A 12,860-nucleotide genomic window follows, 5' to 3' on the forward strand; every position below is an offset into this window, starting at 1 on the left:
CAGTTGTAATGGTATGTTTTTATGTAAATGCGACTTAAAAAATAACTAATAAAAGAATACTTGTAGTACCTATTGTAGAGATTTGAAAACCTGTTCTTAGGTTTTTGCTCCGAATGTGTCCAGGAAGTTCTGACACCCCTCAAAATATTATTATCATACTCAATAAATACGTAAAAAATATTAAATTGGATTATTTCATTCATAGGAGATTCTGACCAATAGAAAGCTACAGAAATAAAAATTAAAGTGATTATTTTTTAATGATTTTAACTTCCAATCGTATAGTAAGATATTTGATCCCGTGTTTAATTCTGTCCAATCAGATTAAAATTATACTGAGAATTATCTACTGTAGAAAATTACCGATATAATTTTTTTAAGTAGATTGTTTCTGTTTAATGGCAACCAGTTTCTTAGTTTTGACAACTGTCACATTTAAGAAAATATCCATAATATACGTATTAAAAAATAATCTTACGATTATCACACGACAGTAATAATAAATAAGAAAGTAATGCTTCATTTTTACTTAAATTTGTTGTCATTGGGCAATAGCCACTCGAGCTCTGCGGGCTCTCGTGTCTATTGCCAGACAACAAATTTTCGAAAAACTGTCGCATTATTTTCAATTTATTCTCACTCTCTTGTGATATTCTACCCGATTATTTTTTAATGATTTTAACTTCCAATCGTATAGTAAGACATTTGATCACGTGTTTAATTCTGTCCAATCAGATTAAAATTATACTGAGAATTATCTACTGTAGAAAATTACCGATAGAATTTTTTTAAGTAGATTGTTTCTGTTTAATGGCAACCAGTTTCTTAGTTTTGACAACTGTCACATTTAAGAAAATATCCATAATATACGTATTAAAAAATAATCTTACGAATATCACACGACAGTAAGAATAAATAAGAAAATAATGCTTCATTTTTACTCAAATTTGTTGTCATTGGGCAATAGCCACTCGAGCTCTGCGGGCTCTCGTGTCTATTGCCAGACAACAAATTTTCGAAAAACTGTCGCATTATTTTCAATTTATTCTCACTCTCTTGTGATATTCTACCCGATTATTTTTTAATGATTTTAACTTCCAATCGTATAGTAAGACATTTGATCACGTGTTTAATTCTGTCCAATCAGATTAAAATTATACTGAGAATTATCTACTGTAGAAAATTACCGATAGAATTTTTTTAAGTAGATTGTTTCTGTTTAATGGCAACCAGTTTCTTAGTTTTGACAACTGTCACATTTAAGAAAATATCCATAATATACGTATTAAAAAATAATCTTACGAATATCACACGACAGTAAGAATAAATAAGAAAATAATGCTTCATTTTTACTCAAATTTGTTGTCATTGGGCAATAGCCACTCGAGCCCTGCGGGCTCTCGTGTCTATTGCCAGACAACAAATTTTCGAAAAACTGTCGCATTATTTTCAATTTATTCTCACTCTCTTGTGATACCTATACCCGATCATTTTTGATAATATCCCGTCGTCAAGTATATTACGTCAGACGCCCTTCGTTGCGACGAAAAAATACATTCAGTGACAATGACAATTAATGTTTTAAAAATTATAAAAGTGATGACTTTCAACCGTAAAATATTTATAACTGTGTGTTTAATTGTACTAATTTGTACTTACATACATAAATAAATTAAAATAAAATTTTGGTTTTGAACAGTTTTATTCATGAAATAATCGCAACAAATTGCACTCGATCTCTAAAATTATTATCGAATTTTTGCCCTCGTGACACTTTGACATAATTTCAATCCCCTTCGGGTCGTGGGGATTAAAACTGTCAAAGTGTCACTCGGGAAAAATTCGATAATTTTAGAGCTCTTGTGCAATTACTACTGACAATTGTATTTTAAATTTAACAAATATTTTGATTTTTCTGAAGATTATTGTGAATGTTGTTCTGAAGCTATTTCCTTGTGGCATTTTTATTATTAACTATTTAGATGGGAAATAAGCCACAAATAAATTGAAAAAATAATTTTATTAACGTTTCGAAGCCCAAATCGGTTTTCGTTGTCAAAATACAAAATACTACTAAATTAAACAAAAATGCTATTGCTAAGTAAAAAAATTCTTCTAATAATTTATTTAATCTGAGTCATTTATATTGGCAATTCAGACGTATATTATACATTTTAAAGTAGAAGACTTTAAAATGATATCGCCAATATTTATGAGTTGCGTTCCTGGGACGACTTTACTAAAAGATAGTTCATTAATTCAGGATATTCTTGAGTTGGGATTGATTTCATGTAATCGAATGAACTATCTTTTAGTAAAGTCGTCCCAGGAACGCAACTCATAAATATTGGCGATATCATTTTAAAGTCTTCTACTTTAAAATGTATAATATGCGTCTGAATTGCCAATATAAATGACTCAGATTAAATAAATTATTAGAAGAATTTTTTTACTTAGTAACAACATTTTTGTTTAATTTAGTAGGTAGTATTTTCTATTTTGAGAACGAAACCCGATTTGGGCTTCGAAACGTTAATAAAAATAAAATTATTTTTTCAATTTAATTGTGGCTTATTTCCCATCTAAATAGATGATTATTGTGAAGATGCAAATCTAATATTTTTGTTATATTCATTAAACCTTTTATTAGAAAGTAATGCCTCTTTTTTTGATTTTTGTCAATTTCGAAAATTTTAGAGCTAAGAAACATCCCGCAAAAAGTAATTTCCATTATAAAGTTACTGTAGACTGAGGCAAAATGCAGCCTTATAAACAATGGGATCAACAGTGACGAATTTAATGTATTTAAAAAAAATAAAAAAAAAATTAATAACCATTGTCAATTTCGTTGCAAAACGAAAACACAGCCGAACCATATTCTAGTCCAATCAGAGAGTGCTGCAAGCACCCCAACCGGTTTCGAAACTTATTAGTCTCTCATCAGGAGGAACATATGCTGCTCTTCCTGATCCAACCAAAACAAACCCCAGCGTGCAGTCCCGGATTGCAACGAACGAAATGGCATAGATGCCCTAGCGGCAACTGCTAGCAAAAAGACTAAGTTTTCACTCTAATGGCATACAAAACAACATAATGCTATTCTACACCCCACCAGAATGAAAACAATGGGAACCTTCTCTGGTTACACCTTCGAGGCTTCTACAATTTGCAAGTTATACGGATGCTGAGACTAAGGAAGATGAGGGAATTCTACAATTTACAATTCACGTCCCATCTGCTCAGCGCGGTAAAGTTCCAACGAGAATGGTTCCCTTCATACTCCACACAGAGTAAATGTAAATCAAAAATGAATAACCATTTTCAATTTCGTTGCAAAGCGAAAACACAGCCGAACCATATTCTAGTCCAATCAGAGAGTGCTGCAAGTACCCCAACCGGTTTCGAAACTTATTAGTCTCTCATCAGGAGGCACATATGCTGCTCTCACTGATCCAACCAAAACAAACCCCAAAAAAAAATTTTTTTTTCTTGATGTATTTTAATCGGTTCAGACAGGGATGCTTGCTTTCTCCGTTTCTTTTTGACATAGCTGTAGACGTGTAGACTTTGTTCTCTCCAAACTAGATTCCGACACAAGAGGGATACAATGGACGTTAACTATAATACCTAAGCGATCGAGAATACGCCGACGATATCTGCCTCTTTGGACAAAGGTTCAAAGATGTCGCTGGCCAATTGGAAACTTTTTACTGATGCCAATAAAATATTTTGAAAAACAATAGGTATTAATAAAACCAAATCAAAGAGAATACGTGTCAGAAACAACATATTATTTATTTACTATAAATTTTACGTATCTTGGACATGTCATAACAGAAAGCGGACCTACAAAAGACGACATCCGTATGTGGATACGAAAAGCTTAACAAGCATTCAGCACGCTTAAGCCTATTTGGAGGTATGGCCAGGGGTCCCGGTGAATTCGTAACTATTTTAATCCCCCATCCTAATTACAGGCCAACTGGCAACTCTGGCGCGCAAGTAATTTTTCGATAACCCACTAACTACCGGTGAATTTGTAACTTTCATTTTTTAAGTAATGTTGATCATCTACTACCGGTATTCCAGGTATGTACCTGTATAAATTACCCTCTTTGAAGGTGGTGTAAAAGGTATTCATCATTTATGTATTGTCTCTTGGAAGAGTTACTAGAGAAAATCCAAATAAATTTTGTGAAAATAGCTGAAATTATTGTAACAGATTTCGTAATGAGTGAACGTGGGTGTAAGTTATTGGCGGTAAATGATTTTAAATTTCACTTAAAGAAAGTGCTAAAAAGTGGAAAACATTTATGGTAGGTACTGTTCTGCATCTGGTTGCAAGGCAACCTGTTATACCGACGGTAAGTTTTTTTTAATATTTTGAGTAGTGACAAACACTTATATTGGTTATCAACAATTTGATGTCAAAATACACATTTTTGCTATTTTTTGTCTACCAGTAAAAAGAAAAGTATTTAAAACAAAATTTAAGATAACCGAATTATAGTGCCTGTAAACCAATTTAAACAGGGTTTTATAAATCTTGCTATACTTAATTGTTGCTTATAAATCTATAAATTAAGTCAGTTAAACGTTAATAACTTATTATATTATATGTAAAAATAAAACTTATATCTCGATATTACGTGAAATAGCCCAAAGAAATGAGTAAAAATACACGGTTTTTATGACACTCAGTGTAACTACTATATATGTAACAATTGTTTTAATTTCTATACGGATAGAATAACAAAATTTATGTAAATCTGGCCAATTTTTTCCCAATTTATTTATTGACAATTTAAATGAAAAATAGCCGATTTTAAAAATTTTCGTCTATAAGTTACAACATTTTACCAAAAAAACTAAAAAAAGAACCGATTGGTTTATTGAAATAGCTTTAAAATGAGCTGAAGTAAAATAGAATTGGAGCTTTGTTTATCAATAAAGATTAATGAAAGCTATACATTTACGATAGGCCCCGTGTTGGCTTAATCCGTTAATGTTCAAATTTATTTCTTACGTTTTAACCTAACTACCTGAGGTATTAGATTTAATCCATGGTTTCGAATTCACCAAGTTCAGAAAGTGGGGTTTAATCGGTCACACACTCAGAAAAAATAGTTGCAGTATTGCAAAGACTGCTCTAGACTGGAATTCCCAAGGAAAAAGAAAAAGAGGGCGCCCAGCACAAACTTGAAGAAGATCTATCATGGACGAGTTAATAATAATTTCCAGTTTAAAACAAAAACTTATCAACATTTTGACTGTATTGCAAATACTCCTTCCTTGTTTACCATCTCCCGATAAAGCTTACCAGTTAACAAATCTATCCTGACGATAAATGTTCTATAACAGAACTGACAGGAGAGTATTTAAACCCCTGTTATGTTTATTGCTTGATTTATAGGTCTGGATCCCGCGTATGAAAAAAAAGTTGATTAATAGCAAGCTGAAAATTTGTTAATAGCTTAAGGGTGTCTAGTCGAATAAACTTTGATATATGGGAACACTGAAACAGGGGCAGTTTTAATTGTGGAACAGGTTAAAAATTTGGAACGGCCACAGCACGAAAACGGCACATTTATTTTGTCCGACAGAACAGACTTAAACTCTCCGAACAGAGATTAAACTCTCATGAAAAAATCAGACTGCTATTTGTTACCTGTCATAATTCCTGTCATTTGACATATTCTACATGTTCCACTCATTAAAACGCCCATTTGGTGATAAATAGCAGTCTGATTTTTGCATGAGAGTTTAATCTCTGTTCGAAGAGTTTAAGTCTGTTCTGTCGGACAAAATAAATGTGCCGTTTTCGTGCTGTGACCGTTCCAAATTTTTAACCTGTTCCACAATTAAAACTGCCCCTGTTCCAGTGTTCACACATATCAAAGTTTATTCGACTAGACACCCTTAAGCTATTAACAAATTTTCAGCTTGCTATTAATCAACTTTTTTTTCATACGCGGGATCCAGACCTATTACCGCTTATCAAAATTATGCATAAGTCAAGGCACTATGTTTGTGAATGTAATTTTTACATACTCAAGAGACTTCAATTTTACTCATCAAAAGACCATTACTGAAAACGAAATACTTTATAAATGGAATCCGGAAACATTAAAGGACTAAAGTAGGTTTATGTTATGTTTTAGTATGTTTTGTTATCCAATAACAACATTTAAATAATTGTGATTTCGCTGACATAATTATATAACATAAAATATATTAAATAAGTTGGATAAGATTATTTTTTAGCAATCGTTATAAAGTTAACAGGGTATGAATTTATATGCTCCGAAAATAATAAAATGCATATTTAGATTTGGCAAAAATCTCAATTTTATAATAGTTAGGTATGACGAAATTTTGTTACGATGAAATTCATTTATAATAAAATTATTAAAAGAAGAACATTTGTAAACCTAGTATTCCGAAATGCAGTTTGCATAACAAATTAACGGGAAAGATGCCTTTACAGTGTTGAGTTCTAAGGAAGAAAACTGATTAGTGAATTGGATTTTAGAAAAAGCCAAAATATGCATCCCAATGAGAATGAGGATTCCGTGCAAAAGGTTCCTAAAGCATCTCCCAAGAAAAATTTTAGTGATGACCTATCTATTTATCTATCTTCGAGCCTTATACGCCAGTCAATGGGAGCGAGAATAGTATTACAGTAAAACATCCGTTAACCGAAACCTTTTTAACCGAAAGATCGTTTAACCGAAACGGCTGACATTCGTCAATAAAAGTAAATTTTTATAACAAAACGGAAACAATTCGATGTAAATTGGTCAACATCGTCAACATTGCTTTCATACAACTAAAGAACCCTATTAAATATACAACACATTACGAAATCACTTCATAGTATTTTTTAATGCCAACTTTGACCAAGAATTCTATGTAATTTGATACAAGAAGAATACCAAAAACAATGTTATTTTTAACCGAAATTCTTGTTATCCGAAACAGCCTCCCCCCAATTATTTCGGTTAAGAGAGGTTTTACTGTATTACCTCCGAATTCTATCCTACTGCATGGATTTTAATGAAATTTTTGGCCTAGCCTCTACTTATCTCCTAATTCAAAGTCCATCCTATGCCAATGTGAGCTTTTATCTTGGGGGTGGTTGCCACCCCTTCTTAGGGTCCTTATTAGGTCATTGTAGTCTATCTTCTTTGATTCCAGGACATGCATTAAGTAATTGTTCATGCCGTACTTTGTCGAAAGCTTTATTATAGTCAATAAAAGGTTTCGATTTTCACTTCGAAAATCGTTGTCAAAAGAGATTAAGCACAATAATTTGTTAATAAGGTGTGTACAACCACAACCACCAAATTGTTGTTATTATTGAGGTTGTAGTTGTGTCACACTCCTGTCAACAAAAGATTGTACAGTAAAACCTGCCATATCCTGATCAATGTGGCGACAGACCGATCCTGATATGAAAAGATCCGGATATCAAGACCACTTCTTTTATAGTCTCTGAAACGTTTTCTCCTTCATACATTCCAGTAATCAACGCCGTCAATAACTTTTGTCGATAGACACGTTTTATAGACGCTATAATTACTCGATCCATAAGCTGACAGAGGGATGTCACATTTGGGGACAAAAAAGACAGTTGATTTAGCCATCTTTTAGTTCTTTTGGGTCGGGATGAGAGGGTGCGTTGTCCAACAGCAGGACTGCCTCGGTAGATTTCGGTAGATGCGGACGGTAGAACCGTCCAGATATGGGGAGGTCCCGATATGACGGGTTGTACTGTACTTTGCCTATGATGGTTGTAGGCAACAGCCAGCTGAGAACGAGAAATTGCCCACAGGATACAGGCTGGTTGATTTAACTGGAAACGAATGAGAGGGCTACTCTGTGGTCGAAAAATCAGGAAAGGGATGAAAGGAAAGATAATACAAGGGAGTGGTGGAGATAACTTAAATGAAAATGTTACTTTGGATGAAGGGTGTAGATGGGGCAGGATCAGAAATTACTTCATTAATGAAAGAACTGGGGTGACCAAAGTTTTAAAAAAGATTCATGAACAAAGACTGCAATGGTTTGGTCACGTATTAGACGTAGAAATGGAGGAAAAGATGGAAGGACTGTGTCGCACGAGACTTGAAGGAGAAAGGTTTAGATGAAGAAAACACGATGGACAGACATGAGTGGAGAAGAATAGTAAGGAACATCGACCCCCGAAAAGGAAAATGCTAGGGGAGAAGAAGATACCAACAGATAAACGTTCACACTTTATCTTTACACAATTATTGGCTACTGCAACGCAACAAATGCAGGATCGGTTTGCAAGTCCTCTAAAAGAAAACTTTGTTCATTAACTACTGGTCCAGCGATCCTAAACTAAAATTTAAAATCTTCCTAGATCCTAGATAAGCTTGATATACCTACAGTTAATATTAATTATAAAATTATAAGAAAAATTAACCATGTCTCAAAAGTTCTAGCTCATAAGATAACACTTAATTGACAATTGAATGTGTGTTAGTTACAATACAAACAAATGCCAGAAAGGGGTATCTATCAATAATGTATGTAAAGTACATGACAACATATCGATGTACCTATGCCTATTCTGAGTATAAAACCTACAGAATCAACCTCTAGAAAAAGTCCCGTTAAAAGATATGATCTGCATATTTATATTTTACCTGTTCAAAATAAATTAATCCAATTATTGCACAGCTATATCCCAAAAAGTGAACTGTCAAAAGCACTGATAATCGCACAAAAACAAGAAATTCAACAAACAGTACAATTTGAATGAACAAAACACAAGGCACAAGAAGTTTTCGAACCGATACAAAGTTCCGACATTACAAACAAACAGAACCACGAGAAGAGACCAGCCAAAGCCAAAGACAAGTTGTCTGGCCCGCGGTCTAAGGTAAAGTTGTTTCCATAGTCGTTTGTTTTCAAACTCGCCCGCGATTGTTACCTGGAAACGCAGCGTTGCCGCTTTTACATATTTTACGTTAATACAGGACTAATATATACCGGTAGTGAACCGGCAAATAGCCCATAGGCAACTCAAAGGGAAACTCTAAATTGTTAGATTCCTGCTTCCCTAATTATTTTACATCAAAAGGCATGAGAAATTAATTGTAGAGAACTGAAATCCCTTTTAAAAACAAATGTTACATCTGTTCTACGAATTAAACACATTCCAAAATTTTGCAAAAATATACCTAATACATTTGCCAGAGTATTAGGTATTACACCAATCGTGAGAGATTTGGCCTCTAAAAATCATGCGAACAAGCTGAATTTTGCTAATAAGATAAATTTTGGGACCCCAAAACATGTCAAAAAAGTCAAAAAAGTAATTAGTCAAATGAAAGATTGAAAAAAAAATGGAAATAACTAACCCATAACTTGGATTTCAAAAGCGCTTATGGCCTATTAAAGAAAAGAAGAGGAATCGAGAAAAATTAGTATGTTTTAAATGAAATTATATACAAAAAAAAATATCAATTTTGTAGAAACTGTGTATACCTACTAGTAACAATATATAAATACACTATGAGTTATAGGTGGGCGTATTTAATATAATACTTGTAAAAAAACTAATGAAATCATCGTAACCTTCCAGATAGAATAGTATATAGCTGTTGATGTAATATTGGCGACGATTGCTCGAATCATACATTTTTATCGACTTTTGTTAAACAGTAAACAAGGAAATCGTCATTAATATATTACAACTCCCACGATTGTACATTTGAAAGGTTCATTCAAAACAAAAACAAAATATCCATAAGTTTATATTATGGGTCATTTCAATATCAACCCTCTTTACTGACATGTCCTGCCCAAGCGTTAACCCTCTGGTTTTCTTTGGTCTTTATCTCCTACTCCTTCCAGGATCCCACAAATCCAGAATTCTTTGTATTGGGTGATTAACGTCTCGACGTTTAATATGACCAAACCATCTTAACATACGCTCTCTCATCTTGGCATCAATTGGTGCCACACCTAGACTTCCCCTACTCTTTTTTAATTTCATCCTCTTTTATCATTCCATTGATCCATCTAAACATTCTTATTTCCGCCATATGCATTGGTTGTTCCTCTTTTTTTTTACTACCTAACATTCAGTTCCGTACATCATAACCGGTCTTATAGATGTTTTATAGAATTTTGTGTCACACAACACACCACTCGTTTCCTTCCACTTCATCCATTCAACCCTGATTCTACTGCATGCATCTCCTTCTATTTCCTCATTACTCTGTAATACCGATCCTAGGTAGGGGACAGTTGGATAAAACGGGATAGTCGGATAAAACGGGATACCTAGTCTAGAGACCCAACTAGTGCTGATCGGACAACGACGAAAACTTGTTCTCAGTCGTCATTTTAACATTCTCAGTTCGTTTTACCTCGATGCCATTATTTGATGAAAAGTTTGTTGTGTTTAGAATTGTTTGACTCTATTTTTTTTTTGGTACTTTTAAGTGCGTTGTTTTCTACATTATATTACCTACATATCTAAACATATGATTCCGGTGACTATTACATTTAATTAAGCACTCATTAACGAATATTCTCATGTGTAGTCTAGGTATCTAATTTTACTTTCACGTTTAGACAGGAGCCATTTTGGTTTTGAAAAATGTCTGAGTTGGACAAAACGGGACACTTTAAGTTGGATAAAATGGGATACAGTTTTTTATGTGCCGTTTTATCCACCTATTTATTTGTTGGCCTATTAATTTTTTAAATAGCGATAAGGCATGTTCTCATACTGCAGAAAAGAGCAACATATTTTTATGTGTCTTTTGTTCTGATATACGTACCTAGTCCTAAATAAAAGGTCTTATTTCCTATTTTGCAATAAAACATAAAAATGGCCTATTTTTAAGTTTCTGACTACTGAAGATATTGTTTTTTCAAAGGTAAATTTTGCTTTGCAGTCTTATGTCTACTTAAATATACTTTTTAGATAATTTTATGCAAAAAATTAAATATTGTGAACCTATCCCGTTTTATCCAACCTTGGTATGCTAAAACGGGATGTGCAGGACTTTAAATAATTTTTTTTTTTAATATTTTCCAGTCATAAAAATAGCTAAAAATATGATTTTGTGTGCTTCAATAAATGTTATACTTATAAAAAATAATAATATGATAATTTCTTTAACATTTTTTCCGTAATAAAAATAAACAAAAATGTTTTTGTCCAACTCTCCCATACCTAAAACTATTTATTTTCACAATCATTTCACCATCCAAAGACAATTTATTTGTAGTAACTTCATCTTCAAATCAACATTTAAAATACTCTTATTTATCTTTTTCCGTCTGGTATACGAGGCTGTATCTTCAGTTCTGTGAGCCAGTATGGGTTTTTTCCCCAGGTAGGTGACTAACCTCACCATAGGTGACTAGACTCCCAAAAATTGCCCTAGAAAACAACCCGCCCGGATCAAGGCCCCCGGAAGACCACCTAAAAGATGGAGGGATAGTTGGCAATCTACCTCCAATCTACCAGGAAATTAACCAGAGGCAGCTTCAGAATTAAACAGATCAAAAGATCTCCAAGAAAAGAAGAAGAAGAAGAAACATTTTTCCTCAAGAGCTTGTCTCAACTGTTCCAGTTTTTGTTTCTCACTTTTGCCATTTTAGTTTTGTTTTGTTAATGTTGATGGTGAGTCCCGCCCTCAATGTGGTTGTATGACAGAAAAATCCACATCATCATCATCATTCTCTTTGCCTTATCCCTATGCGGGGTCGGCTTCCCTAATTGCATTTCTCCACACAATTCTATGGGTCATATCAATATTAATCCCCTTTACCAACATGTCCTGCCTAATCGTCTCCCCCCAGGTCTTCTTTGGTCTTCCTCTCCTACTCCTTCCAGGAATCTGCACTTCAGCTATTCTTCATATTGGATGATTAACGTCTCGACGTTGAACACGACCAAACCATCTCAACCTATGCTCTCTCATTTTGGCATCAATTGGTGCCACACCTAGACTTCCCCTAATATACCTATACATTTTTAATTTTATCCTTTCTTGTCACTCCACTCATCCATCTAAGCATTCTCATCTCCGCCACATGCATTCGTTGTTCCTCTTTCTTTTTCACTGCCCAACATTCAGTTCCGTATATCATAGCCGGTCTTATGGCTGTTTTATAGAATTTTCCTTTCAGCTTCATTGGAACTTTTCTGTCACACAACACACCACTCGCTTCCTTCCACTTCATCCATCCAGCCCTAATTCTACTGCATGCATCTCCATCTATTTCTCGATTTCTCTGTAATACCGATCCCAGGTACTTAAAACTTTTGCTTTTGACAATCAGTTCACCATCCAAAGATACCATTTTATTTGTAGTAACTCCATCTTTAAATGAACATTCTAAATACTCTGTCTTTGTCCTATTAAGTTTTAAACCTTTTTCCTCCAGAGCTTGTCTCCACTGTTCCAGTTTTTGTTCTAAGTCTCTTTCACTATTTCCTACTAACACGACATCATCAGCATACATTAAGCACCATGGAATGTTACCCTGTAGTTTCGCTGTTATCTGGTCCAAAACTAATTAGAATAAATACGGACTAAGCACCGAGCCTTGGTGCAATCCTACTTTCACATGAAATTTATCAGTCTCTCCCACACCTGTCCTAACACTAGTCGTTACTCCCTCATACATATCCCTCACAATCTTTACATATACACCAAGAAAGGAGTCCCTGGTGTCACCAGGGACTCCTTTCTTATTGAGTGCCCGAGGATCTCTCCTCAGAGCAGAATCTCTCGAGGAACTCTATAATATGCTTTCACAGAAAAATCCACAATGAAGCTGAAAAGAAAATTCTATAAAACATC

The 12,860-nt window shown here is 33.9% G+C and overlaps 1 protein-coding gene across 3 annotated transcripts in view; it reads right to left on the bottom strand.

Moving 5' to 3' along the window:
* The window catches only part of LOC114326599 (bicaudal D-related protein homolog), a 198,324-nt gene extending 189,407 nt beyond the window's left edge, over positions 1-8,917 (bottom strand). For all 3 annotated transcript variants that reach the window (XR_007697378.1, XM_028275014.2, XM_028275013.2), the window contains exon 1: positions 8,676-8,917. The gene's annotated coding sequence lies outside the window, so the exon portion shown is untranslated. The remainder of the gene's footprint in view (positions 1-8,675) is intronic.
* Between the last annotated feature and the right edge of the window lie 3,943 nt (positions 8,918-12,860).

This window comes from Diabrotica virgifera, chromosome 3 (genome assembly GCF_917563875.1).
Source record: "Diabrotica virgifera virgifera chromosome 3, PGI_DIABVI_V3a".
NCBI lineage: Eukaryota > Metazoa > Arthropoda > Insecta > Coleoptera > Chrysomelidae > Diabrotica > Diabrotica virgifera.